Source organism: Paralichthys olivaceus, chromosome 21 (genome assembly GCF_024713975.1).
Source record: "Paralichthys olivaceus isolate ysfri-2021 chromosome 21, ASM2471397v2, whole genome shotgun sequence".
In the NCBI taxonomy this organism is placed as follows: Eukaryota; Metazoa; Chordata; class Actinopteri; order Pleuronectiformes; family Paralichthyidae; genus Paralichthys; species Paralichthys olivaceus.
In genome coordinates, this window is record NC_091113.1 from 13617618 (window position 1) to 13630141 (window position 12524).

General features: G+C 39.9%; 1 long non-coding RNA gene across 1 annotated transcript in view; it reads right to left on the reverse strand.

Moving 5' to 3' along the window:
* LOC109626982 (uncharacterized) overlaps window positions 1–12524 on the reverse strand; it is a 183749-nt gene that overhangs the window by 30246 nt on the left and 140979 nt on the right. The window lies entirely within an intron of this gene.

Sequence of the window (12524 nt, forward strand, 5' to 3'; positions counted from 1 at the left end):
AATTCTCTTTAATGAGGCTCATTTCACTGTCAGGAGTCTAATGATGCTAATTAATTAATCCGCCCACCCGTGGTAAAGAAAAGTCTGTCAACCTGATCCTGCCTTAAAGACAATATATATATATGCTTGAGAAAATAAATGGTATTGTTTAAAAGGTATGTTTTCATATACGTTCAGTCGTTGTGTTGTACAATAACATTTAGACCATTCAATGAAGTTCCTCTTCTCAAAGGGGGGTTTCAACTGAGGACTTGACGACCACTAGGTATTAAACAGCCTTTCTGTGCTTATCACTACTTAAAGGTACAGTGTGTAGAATTTTGTGATATCTAGTGTTGATGTAGTTGCATGTTGCAGCTGAACACCCCTCACCTCATGCTCTCCTTCCACACATGAAAAATAACCTGTGGAAGCTTCAGTGCTCATAAAAACACAAAAGTTGTTTAGTTTGTTCAGTCTGGACTAATGTAAAAAACATGGCGGCCTCCATAGAGAGCACCCCTTCCATGTAAATATAAAGTATTTAAATATGAAGGGCCTTTTCTGGGCTAAAGAAAACTACAATTCATACAATTTAGATAAAACAAACTAGTGAAAACATCATGAGGATTATTGTACAGTAAATTTCTGCCAATAGTTCCCTTTCACCTAAATCTTACACACTGGACCTTTAATATCGCCCCACAGGTGTTAGTGTCTTAGAAATTAAGTTAAGCTTTTATTTATCTCAATATTTGCTTTTAACATATATTTTAAGATTTAATATTATATATAAATAATTCTTTTTAAGGGATCTGGTTTTATTTAGGAGTTTCATACTCCCTGTTGTATTTTGGTTGCATGTGTGTGTGTGTTTTCCCCTAGTCTGTGTTTGGGTGAGCTTGTCAAGTGAAGTAAATAAATTCGTATTGAAGTATTGAATCTTAAATCTACTCAAGGTGTTTGTCTTATAAAGAGCTCTAGAGTTTCCACTTAAGCCTTTTTCAGTCCACAGAACTGGGGTTTGCATTTCACACTGACACTTCGCTCAGACATGCTCACAACAACATTGAAATCTCTGGAGCGTTCAGGTGAGGGGAGGAGCAGCCGGCAGAGGCAGGATGTAACTTATAAATTACACTGTGGAGATCACGTGTTTTTGTATAAACGCCTGTGACGGCTCTTATCAACAAGCGCCCTCTTGACATCTTTGTTGATGTCTTCTACAGGTATGGCACCACTTTTTCATTTTGAAAATATTTATTTTCTTTTCATTCTTGTGTGTCAGAAACGTCATCAACACACCCACTTGCTCTCCTGCTCTTTTCTAACATTGGCTCCTTCCGACATTCTGCAGACTTTTTACGAGGGGGCTTGCCGGAAAAAGTCAGCTGAAAGTCTGGAGCCTCTAACTCCGACATTAGCCAGAGAATGTCAAGAGTAGAGATGTGCACACATATGCTTGACTCATCCATAACCTTGTTTCCTCCGAACAGAGAGCAAATTGTCCTGTGATGACTCGTCCAATTGGCCTGTTTCACTCACCCAAACCCATCGGCTATTAATCAGAAATCTATCATTTTTACGACTTACCCACTCGACCTGTGGATCAACTGTGAGTCTGCAGGTATAACTGCAATCCGTGCATCACTAGTCCAGAGGTTCTCCTGATCTCAATACATGTCTGAAAGCAGCTTTAGATTTGAACATTCTTAAACCAGCATGTGTTTAAGAACGTGCAATGGCTGAGCGATAATATGATGCAAGTAACAAATGGCAACTCTCAAACATGAAAGAGACTTAAAGAAATGCAAGGACATCTTAGTTCTCAAATATAACAGTATTGTAGTCATTCCATTCTGCTTAACATGGAACAGTTACACTGGATACCAATAGGTCATCATCCATGCTCTTTTCCATCACATTAAACTAACATGACATTACAGTATCTCTCAAACTATGGACCTGCATTGCAAAATATTCTCACTCGCGTCCACAAACCTCAGAACTTCAAACGTCAGTCACCATGATGCGATGATGAATGACTGTGACTTTTACTTTTCTGCTGTTTATTTTTGGTAATCAGGGTAGACCAGCACTTCTCTGTGACACATATCTAAATAAAGCTTGATGAAACGCTTTGCTCCACGGCTGGTTGCAAGGTTTATACGTGATTTGGAAATTTTTGAAAATAAAGGTATGACATGTAATACTGTAGGTTTGGCGTTAATAAAAACGTATTACATGATTTTGGCTGCTTTGCTTTTTATGGAATAAATAAATGTAACTCAGGAGGAGGAGGGGGGACTGTGTGTGTGTGTGTGTGTGTGTGTGTATGTGTGAGTGAGTGAGTGAGTGAGTGAGTGAGAGAGAGAGCAAATCCTGCCACACATTGTTCTTGTTTGCACAGACCGTAGCAATTTGTTATGACTCTGCTGTTGAGGCGAGACATGCTCACAATCTCAGCATCTGTGTGTGTACATATGCACATGCGTGCACGTGAATGTGTGTGTACATGTGTGTGTGTGTGTGTACCTGTGAGTGTGTGTTTGGGTGGAGAGCTCTACATGCCAAACATCTCCTGCCGTAAGTGACGGGACAATTTTATGTGGTTTGATTTGTGAGGGCAAGAGCGAGCCCACTGCCTGAGCCCTGTGTTATTCCTTCTTTCTGATTTCCTCTGCCTTCAGACCTTATTTACGTTCATTTGTTTTCATTGCCTCTCATTTGTTCTCAGTCAGGAGAGGGAGGGAAACATGCTTAACAGAAAAAAAAGTCTCCAAACCTCTTGTCAGAACATTGATTTATTGACAAGAACAGCAATGAAAAATCTGTCCTTTTTTTTGTGTGGCTTATTTCATTTTTTATCCTCCTGGATTCCCATGCCAAATGTCTGAGACCTGCTACTTGCCAGAGAGACCAGAACATTTCTTCATTTTCTTCTTTTTTTTTCTTCCTGCCAAGCAGTGACAGCTGTAGGCCAGGGTGGCGTGGACTCGGTGGTTTCAGTGGCACAGAAGTTGCATTTGATTGGCGCCTGGCTCATGGACCGCGGCCCCGGCGTGAGTCAGCAGCACAGGACACAAGCGTAAGCGCTCTTCCGCCGAAATGCAGCGTTGTCACGGCAACAGAGGCTACAGTAATGGCGGGTGTATGCATGTTTCTTAACGAACGTTATTCTTTCTTGCTCGTATCGAGCTTGAGCGTCTTGGAAATGCACAGATCAAATATGGATCATGAAGGGATGGAAGGAAAACCAGCTGGCTTAAATTGTCACTAAACTGTCATTCTGCTCACCTGAACATTCTGCTCCGAGAGCGACGTGGAAAATGTAAAGCAACGTTTTTTTGTGCGGTGTTAGCGCACACAGTATGAATTAGGAATGAGCCTGGTAAACACATGACACCATCTTGGCAGATAATCCTTCACATTATCCAAGCAAATATATAAGAGGTGCTGCTTACATAATGAATCCTTCAATCACTCAGAAAATGACCATGTTAGCAGAGGCTGACACTGAGAAAGGTAACAACTGTGACATCACCCCCGACTGCATTTGTCTCCACTGCACTTTTCACAACTCAAATCCCCTGGCGTTGCCCCCGAGAGTCCGTCGAACATGTTTGGTGCCTGAGGAAGACACGGAGGAAAATAAGTGGAGCGGACGCACGTAGACCTGTTTTTCCTGTGCGTCAGTCGCCTGTGCCCTGTCAGCAAAAAACACAAACATGACGGAATGCAGGTTGTTGCGTAAATAGCAAAATGGCGCCACCAGAAGTTTTATCCCAACATAAACACAGACAAGTCTCAGACTATTAGGCCACACTCGCTTACACACACTCGCAAGCAAATAAGTAAACAAACCACGGGCATCACTGCCACTGAGCTTGTGTTTCCAGAATACTGCTCGATCACTGGTATCTATTTACTGGTATCTGTGTAGCACAGAGAGCACAAGTCACTCTTTCATCTGAACTGAAATGCACTCTTACATTTCTTTTGTTTTCTTTTTTCCTCCATTGCTGGCGCTGTGACTTCCAGACTCTGCGGTCGGTGGCACCAGCCTGCGTGTTGACAGCCAAAAGCAGACCTGCATCGGACACTCCCTTGGCTACAAAGCTGACTCATTATAGGATGCTGTGGGCTGCAATGATGCACATAAGGTGTAGATGATGGGTGACTGAGCTGTTGTTTGGCTGGTGTAGACAGTTGCACTGATTAATATTAAGTTGTATTGCCATTCAGATTGATGATGAGAGAAAAGACTGAGAACATTGCCAAAACCTCAATATTAAAGTCTCAATATTACTTTTTCTGAAAAATTGCATTCTTGTTTTATCAAAGCTGCTCTTACTTTCTCTTATATCTGCCGGTATGTGTCACTTTCCCTGAAAATAAGAATAAGCTGTAGGCTATATAGTAAATGTGTGCAGCAAAATTGCTGGCATGACCCTAAATGACCTTCATCACCTGGGTCAAGATTTTCGAAGAGGGCCAAAACAACCTGAGACAACTCTAGCCACCAGTTAACTGAGATTGTGCTGCTTCTGCCTGGCCATGGATTCAATCTGCAAAGATCTCAAACTAACAGAACTAAGAAAAAGTGATAATTCTCAGTCATCCTTATGTTTCTCATCCAAAAGGCTTCTTCAGCTCAACCCAGCTTATCAGTTAGTTACAATCAGCTTCAAATTGATCAGGTATAATAAATAAATATTGTTGCAGTTAACATGTGTTGACAGTAGGAATCAAACTATTTTTTTATAAATTATGTTTTTTATTCGTTCTTAGTTACTCGAAGGAGAAACGTTGACTAGAACTGTGACCTTGAAAAGTGACCTTCGAAGTGACGCAGTGATATGAGTGCAGTGACTTTCTCTACCGACTGAGCTCCACACAGACCTGTGATCCTAGAGCCTCTACTCACACTCCATCCCTGGATGAGGGTCTGAAGCTTAAGTGCTGTTGTTGCACCACGCCAGTAATCACAAAGGTAAGTCACTGAATATCCACCATCACAGACTCTATGGCTCTATTATATCTACTTCCATTCTGTCTGTCTCAGCTTTTCCCTCACTCTCAGGAATCACAGTTTAATAGCGGTGCTAAATCATTCTTGTATTGGAAGATCTGTATTGTTTGGAAAGGGTCATAAATCTGGAGCCGATGAAGGAAAGTGTGTATAGGGATTTAATTGGGCTGCAGTCTGCTACGCTACTTCAGTTCACATCTTTTAAATCTCTGCTTCTTTCACTGGACAGAAATACTGGGTGACACGTTCAAGCAGAAACGTGTTTTTTGTTTAGGCAATTTCCAGCTTTTTCAATATGATATCAATTCCAAATACTTGGGGTTTACAATATAGTCGACAAGTCAGGACTATTTCTACAAATGTGGAAGTCTGTTGGTGCCTGTGTGAGGCTGTTAGTCACATCTGTGAGTGTGCACACCTCTCTGCGCTCTGATCTGCAAATGGAAGCGTTTACATTTTATCGCCTGCTTACTTTGACAGCATGGTAATTTCAGTGGCCTAAGAAAATAACTGACCAATTGCTGATAATTGGTAGAGATGGCAGCCATGTTGGGTGAAGGGTCGAAGGTCGCTGGTGACGGGCTGCTAACCAGCTGTGAATAGGTCAACAGGGATTATGTTTGAGGGATGGTCAGAAACAGGAGTACCAGTTGGGAGGGAGTTATTTTAACAGGTATGATAGATATGATTTTCATATATCCCTATATACCAGTAAAGAAAACACAGGGATTTCGTTTTATGTGGAAAAGAATACTACAACAGTGATAAAATTAGAGTCTAAAAAACAATATAATTATTTACATCCTAAAAACCTTTATCTGTCACCCAGTCCCAGTCACCTCACGTGATATTGATTTCAGACAGTCCACCCACGTAAAATTGTCTTACGGCTAATCTGCTTAGCATGATCGAAACCATCTGAACCCCTGTAAGTTACTTAGCTTTGTTTATCAAGAACCATGTTTGAAATTGATATTGGTGAGATAATCAGATAGTTAGTGTAACTTGTGCACATTAATTATTATTAGCATAAATGACCAAATATACGTGTGCAGAGTTAACAAGAATGCTGATTTGAATATGTCATACTAAGGCAAGTAAAGAAAAACTAAATTAACTAACAAACACAGACACCTGTATACTGAGGGTAAAAGCTCCACTAGCTGGCCCCCTGTTGGTTTTCTCTCCTCTTGTCGATCTTTTTCAATACTCGACATTTATATGATTGCTGCAGTCATCTTCCTCATGAAGTGACTAAGTAGCACAACCTGTTGCTATGGAGTATGTGATTGGTGATTTTACATCAGAACCTTTGTTCATATGCCATCACATCCAGCAAGTCATCTCATGCAAGCATTTCAGAAAAAGTAGTGGTGGTCAAAACAAAAGTGGCAGTCGGATCGATAGAATAGTTTTATAGCTAAGGTCTGTTTTTGAGAAAGAATTTAGAATTTAAGAGTTTCATGTTTCAAGTTCTTTAGAATACTAGACATATTTTTTGTTGTCAAACTGATAATAATCAGAAATAAATATTCCAGCAGTAAGATGGATTATACAGTCAACTAGATTTTGTTACTTGTTTTGGCACAAAAGCACATTATCATGAAAGAGGCCTCAAAGTGACAGCTGGTTTTTAAGATCCTGACCTTAGCCTGTCCCTGTGCAAACTCTAGTTTTAAGACAAAATGTTATTTTACATTTTATGCTGACAGGTTTGGTATTTAGATGGTGAGAGGAACAGGACATTAATACTAACCCAGTTCATTTCTGCCATGGCAGATTGATTCTGCCATACAGTGCGAGCATGCCTTCAGTGAGTAGAACTGTAACAACAGTAGAACTGCTTTAATGTGCTGTAAAGTAAAACTAATCTCTCTCTAAACCATTTTGTTACCACAAATTTGGGACTTTTGAATAGTTTTCCACTTTAATGGTGGACTGGGCTTATTTCACTGTGGTAGTTCTACATGCAGTAAACCAAAGGAGCTTAGAACTGTGGTTTTTAGTGAAGTTATATAGAATTAAAATGCATTTGAAATGATTACTTTTAGAACACCGCACTACACTATATACCCAATTTGGACCACAGTTTTTTTTTTATGATTGCTGCTTTTAAAATATTAATTTTTTTTGAAAAGGATAATTAACCAGAGTAAATGCCATGTTTGCCAGATGACTAATGGTTTCCACGGTAAGACAATTTTCACAGCGAGTTAGAGCTGCTACATGAACGGTAACATGAGATGCACTCAGCTGTATAGACTTAGTGAACACTGAGGAGGACAAGTCTGAAAAACCTAAAGTAAATGTGACAAGAAAACCACCCTGGAAAAGAAAATTCATGTCTTTCTCTCTCCGTTACTGTTTGAACATCGGCCACTGCTGACCAGCCTGCTGTTAGGACTAATTTCACACTAAGCAACACTGTAATCAGTGTTTCCATCAATGCAGTGGTAGAGATGAGTGTTAAGAGGATTTTAGTATCTCTCAAAGTCTTGCATTGGCCGACTGCAGATTTGGAAGAAGCATATAAACAACTAAATAAGAGGTGGCTGCACTGTGGAATCAACATTTCATGGGTTTCGCAAAATGAATGGAATCCCTGATAATCTTTTGGGGAGCACTGCTTTACATAAGAAAGCAACAACTGTAAATTCTCTCCATTGCCATTTGAGTGTCAGTCATCTCTGACCACCGAGTCTGTGAGGCCAGGCGAGCTATAGAGTGTAATCAGTGCTTTGATTTTCCTCTGGCGGCGGAGCGTAATCACAGACTGCGGCACCACAGCGTGGTCGCTTCTACATCTCCTGCTGACCGCCCTGCGACAGCTAAATACCCTGGTCCATGTTTTCCCATTAGGCTTTTTCTGATTGGCTGGCTTGGTGCGGTTAAGCTGCTTAAATCTACATCGTGTCTGGGTGGCTGGCCTCGCGACTCCCTGTAATGTGGCCCAGCAGTGTAGGTATTAGTAACTACATAAAAACATACCAACACAGACTTAAAGTACAAACTGCTATGATTTGAAGGTAAAGTGGCCAATTTACTTTAAAGTGCAAGTATAAGTATAACAGCACTTTTTACATTGACCTCTATAATTACCCTGTAACATTAAGCGTACTGAAATAATATAAAAACATTTTTTACTCCTTTACTCGCAACTGATTATCATCCAGATGCTTCCAGAATAGATTTTCATGTTAAGATGTGAACAGGTTGCATTTGAATGTACGTGTGATCAAATGTGTTGCTCTATTTTCTCATAATAAGACTGAAAATTGGTCTTTCAAATAGATTCAACAGCATTTAATTATTACATGTCAGCGCACTGTGGGAAGGAAGCCCCTGCTTTTCGATATAGTGCACATAATTCAAAGCTACAGTATGTTTGCTGTTAATTACAACAGATAAGATCAACTAATGCAGGCGCTTCAACTGTGGTGGGAGGTTAAATGGTTCATGCATGTGCGATATTTTACCTATTATCTAGGGCTTGGCGATGAAAAAAAATCGTATCATGATATCGATATATATCGATATATATCGCGGTATGCATCAAATCAGCATCACTGCATTGAGGGTGCATTAATCCGCAGGTCAACAAGTGACTCTGCTCCTCTGATGTTTTCTATTCTCACATTTACAACTTATGAAAACCTGCTGCCTTCATATTCATGTTCCTGGATAAGTTATTAATCAAGCGTGTCTGATCATGACCCTGGATCGTTCCAGTCACTTTAACCCTGATGTCCTGACTGTGTGCTTCACGTTATGTCTCATGTTGTGTAGCAGGTTTAAACATGTGTCTCATAAACTCAAGAGCAAATCAAACAAACAAAAAGTAAACGTCAGTACTGTTTGTGTTCTAATATCTTATGTATACTGATATGAGTCCACCAGTATTAAAGCAGTACACAGGACCCACTTCACCATGGCTGCAGTTATGCATCTAAAATGGATAAAAACATTTTCAGTCCCAGAGGACTCTTCAGCAAAACAAGAACAGTAACATGGTCTCTGTAGTGTTGATTAACATGAAGGCATAGTTTATGTGTAACAAACAGTATGAGACAGATGACCAAAACACACAACTAGAGGCTTCACATGTTGACACAGCATAAAGCAGAATTCATTGTTTTGGGAGCCTTAAGGCCACAGTGGAAAAATCTGATCTGTAAATGTTGACATTAAGTATTATTGAGTCAGAAAGGACATATGGCAAGTTGCACTAACAGTTGCCCTTTCACACAAGCAGCAGTTACAGGGCAATCATTTTAAGAGTCCAATACTTTTAGTGGTGTTCGACCTTAAAGTTGTCTATGTGCTAAGTTGTTCAAAAAGAGCAAATTAAGGCCATAAAATCAAATCTTCTCATCTTTGTCAAACTGCAGTCGAAGTGGAGCTGCTGTCTCAATGTGTAAAATGGGAAAAAAGTCAACAGCTGACTCCTCAGACTGACTGACGGCAGGCTGCTGCTAACACGAAAAGTAGCTGTTCCCACATTTCTACATGAGGTTTTGTCAAATTTGATGTCAGTGAATTAATATCAACAATGTTCTGATGATTTTGGTGGAAAACTGTCTGCAAAAGGCCACAAATTTGAGGCCACAATTTACATTGAAATTACAGTATAGGCTCCTGCTGTCCATGTTTAGCCCCATCCACCCTTCATCTCGAGACTTGCGAGTCCAAGCCCCAGGGAGAGACCCGGCCCACAGAAGGCAGCCTCTTGGCAATTCTCAGTCTAAGTGCCTTGACGACTGGGTAGCTCCCAGACATTTGGCCACTAAGGCTCCAAGTCTTCCAGGTTCATGTCAGGATCTTGCAAAAGGAACAAAACTACCCCACCCTCTGTCTCTCATACAGAAAAGAGTGTCTTATGTTTCTGGGAGAGAGAGGGAAGAGGGGAATAGATAGAATTACTCCTGTGCTACACATCATGCCTGCTGGCCCTCGTGCCATAGATGTAGACGCTTGATAGTGGTTTAGTCTTGCTGGTTAGTCATGGCCTGACTCACCTTGCTGACAGGGAAATCATGAAGCAGCTTGACCGCTGCTGTTGTCAGGTTGGCTGGCAGTGCCGCTGCCCATGAAGGTTGCAAAGTCACGGCTTCTGACATGTATTCCTAGCTCTAAATTGGTCTCAGTGCTCAACTATGACTCTACAGGGCTGGGAAAACATTAATTCCATGTATTTCTTGCATTATACCATGACAAGTCATTAGCTATTAACCCTGTGGATGAGTTATGAGTCATATCTTCTATTGAGTAGCCAAAAGTATGACAGTATCCATGGCTTTGTTATGAACATGCTTCTTGCTTAGCCTAACATTTACCATAGTCAGCTTTAAATGTTGTAATATTTGAAGACATTGGAAAGAACAATAATCTTTGAGGTAGCAGTCAGATGACATGTTGTTGTTAACAGTGCCAGCGTAGCTTAACAAGCATGGCAAAAGCTGTGGAGGAAAGATTCTAATATTTTACTGATCCACTTTCCCCACAGTGGTGCACCTCGATTACTCACCACTCCTCAAAACCCATTTCCCCCTTTAAGGAAAATTGGATGTGTCCAATTACTAACTCTCCAATTACTGTTTTGTGCGTATGGCGTGTCAACAGTTTGACTCGTTCTCAGCGCTGTGCTCCCTCTCTGTTTTCCACCAACATTTACCCCATCATTTTGTTCTGATCCATGTTGCATTGTCATTACCTCTGCATTGTAATGTTGTCCAAATATGCATTACTATTGCAAAGCAAATTATTCAAGAATTCTATCTGTGGTCAAATGTATATGCATTTGATTTCTGGGGGCTTCATACTACTAGACTGCTTGGATTTAGGCTGAGTATATTCTTTAAATAAGCTTCTCTGTAAGAATTCTACTGTATTTGCTGTGTTAGGTTAACAAGATTGCTTGTTTGTACTGTTTTGTCTTAACTTTGTCTACACTTAAAGGGACTACTAAAAGTTTTACTATTACAACATTACCAGTAATAGCCATTCACTTATTTACCCACATAAATATATCTGTTAGCTGGATCAAATCTGAATTCATCATGTTGCTGCTTCCCTAAATGAAAATCATCGTAGGCCAGACTTCACCCTGACAACATTGGTGACGTATGCTGTTTGGTAACAATACCAGAACAAGAATAAGTTAATTAGCTCACAGCTGTTCAGCTAGCACAGATTTCAGACCATATATCATTCTTCATTGTTGCATTTACACTTGATTGAATTGCACACTACATTGAACTTGTACAATGAAACTATTGCTTTGGTCCACTTCTGTATTTTTCATTTTCCTAGCTCCTCTTACCAAAAACATTGTATTCTTACATGTGTAGTCAAGGTTCCATGGCTCAGACCCTTGTACTCTGTGTTACTGCCTCCAATATTAGTGTTTATGGCATTTTGGCTAATTGTCCTGGTTACTCTCCTGGTTCTCCTGAAAATGTCAGAGAGGCTAAACACTGTTTATGTATATAATGAGATTTTCATATCAAGGTCCACAATTTGAATTGCAAACATTGTGGACTGCTGTACTGCAGCTGATGATTGTGCCTTTAAGAATAACCTTTTATGCATTTCTTTTTTCCTCTCTTGAGGTTGAGACTTACTGGTAGTTATGTTTTTGCAGCTTTGTTTGCTTTAGCTTAGTATTTCCCCCATTATCCCAGGTGCTTTCATATTCATTGTTCTGTTTAAACAGGACATCCTTGACCCACTCATACGTTCTTGGCTTTTATTTTTGGAATATAGTTTAGTAAAATCAATACACTATGCAATTTTTATCACTGGTCAGTACAAAGTATCTACTATCTGACTAATATGTACTTAATAGCAGATATATTTACAAATTGAAGAATTAGGTTCTGTGATTTGATTTGAAAACTAACTTTTCATCAAAAGTGTCCTTGCACAAGATACTGAAACTTAAATCGCCCCTGATGGTAATGTGTGTGAATGGTGTGAGGTTGAGAAAATGCTGTTTATAAAAGGATTGTATGAACGTGAATTTGGGACTTGGTACTGTAAAGTGCTTTGAGTGGTCAATAACACTTGAAAAGCCCTAGAGCTGAATAAGCCTCTTGGATGAAAGGTGAAGCGTCTTCAAGGAACACAAGAAACACGAGTCCACATGTACATCACCTGAAGATACTATGACCTGGATGAGTGACAATCTTCACAGATAAGGTTAAAAATTAAACATCAATACCAAGAAAGCTCAAATAAGATCAAAACTAAAACAATTCGCTATATTGACAGAAAGAAGATTTACGTCTTGTGATCCGAGATTGTGATTGGAGGAAATACATTTTGAAAAGATATGAGTCAAATATGTCCAGGATATGAGTGAATACAAAAAAGTAGAGCAATGTCCCAAATGGTGCACAACAAAAAATGTCAGGCTAACAGTTACAGAGCAAAATAATGAACGAACCATTTTTAAGCTGTAGTAACCTGACACAGCCTTTCCCATACCTCGATTTCATTCTCAGTTTTCAAAATG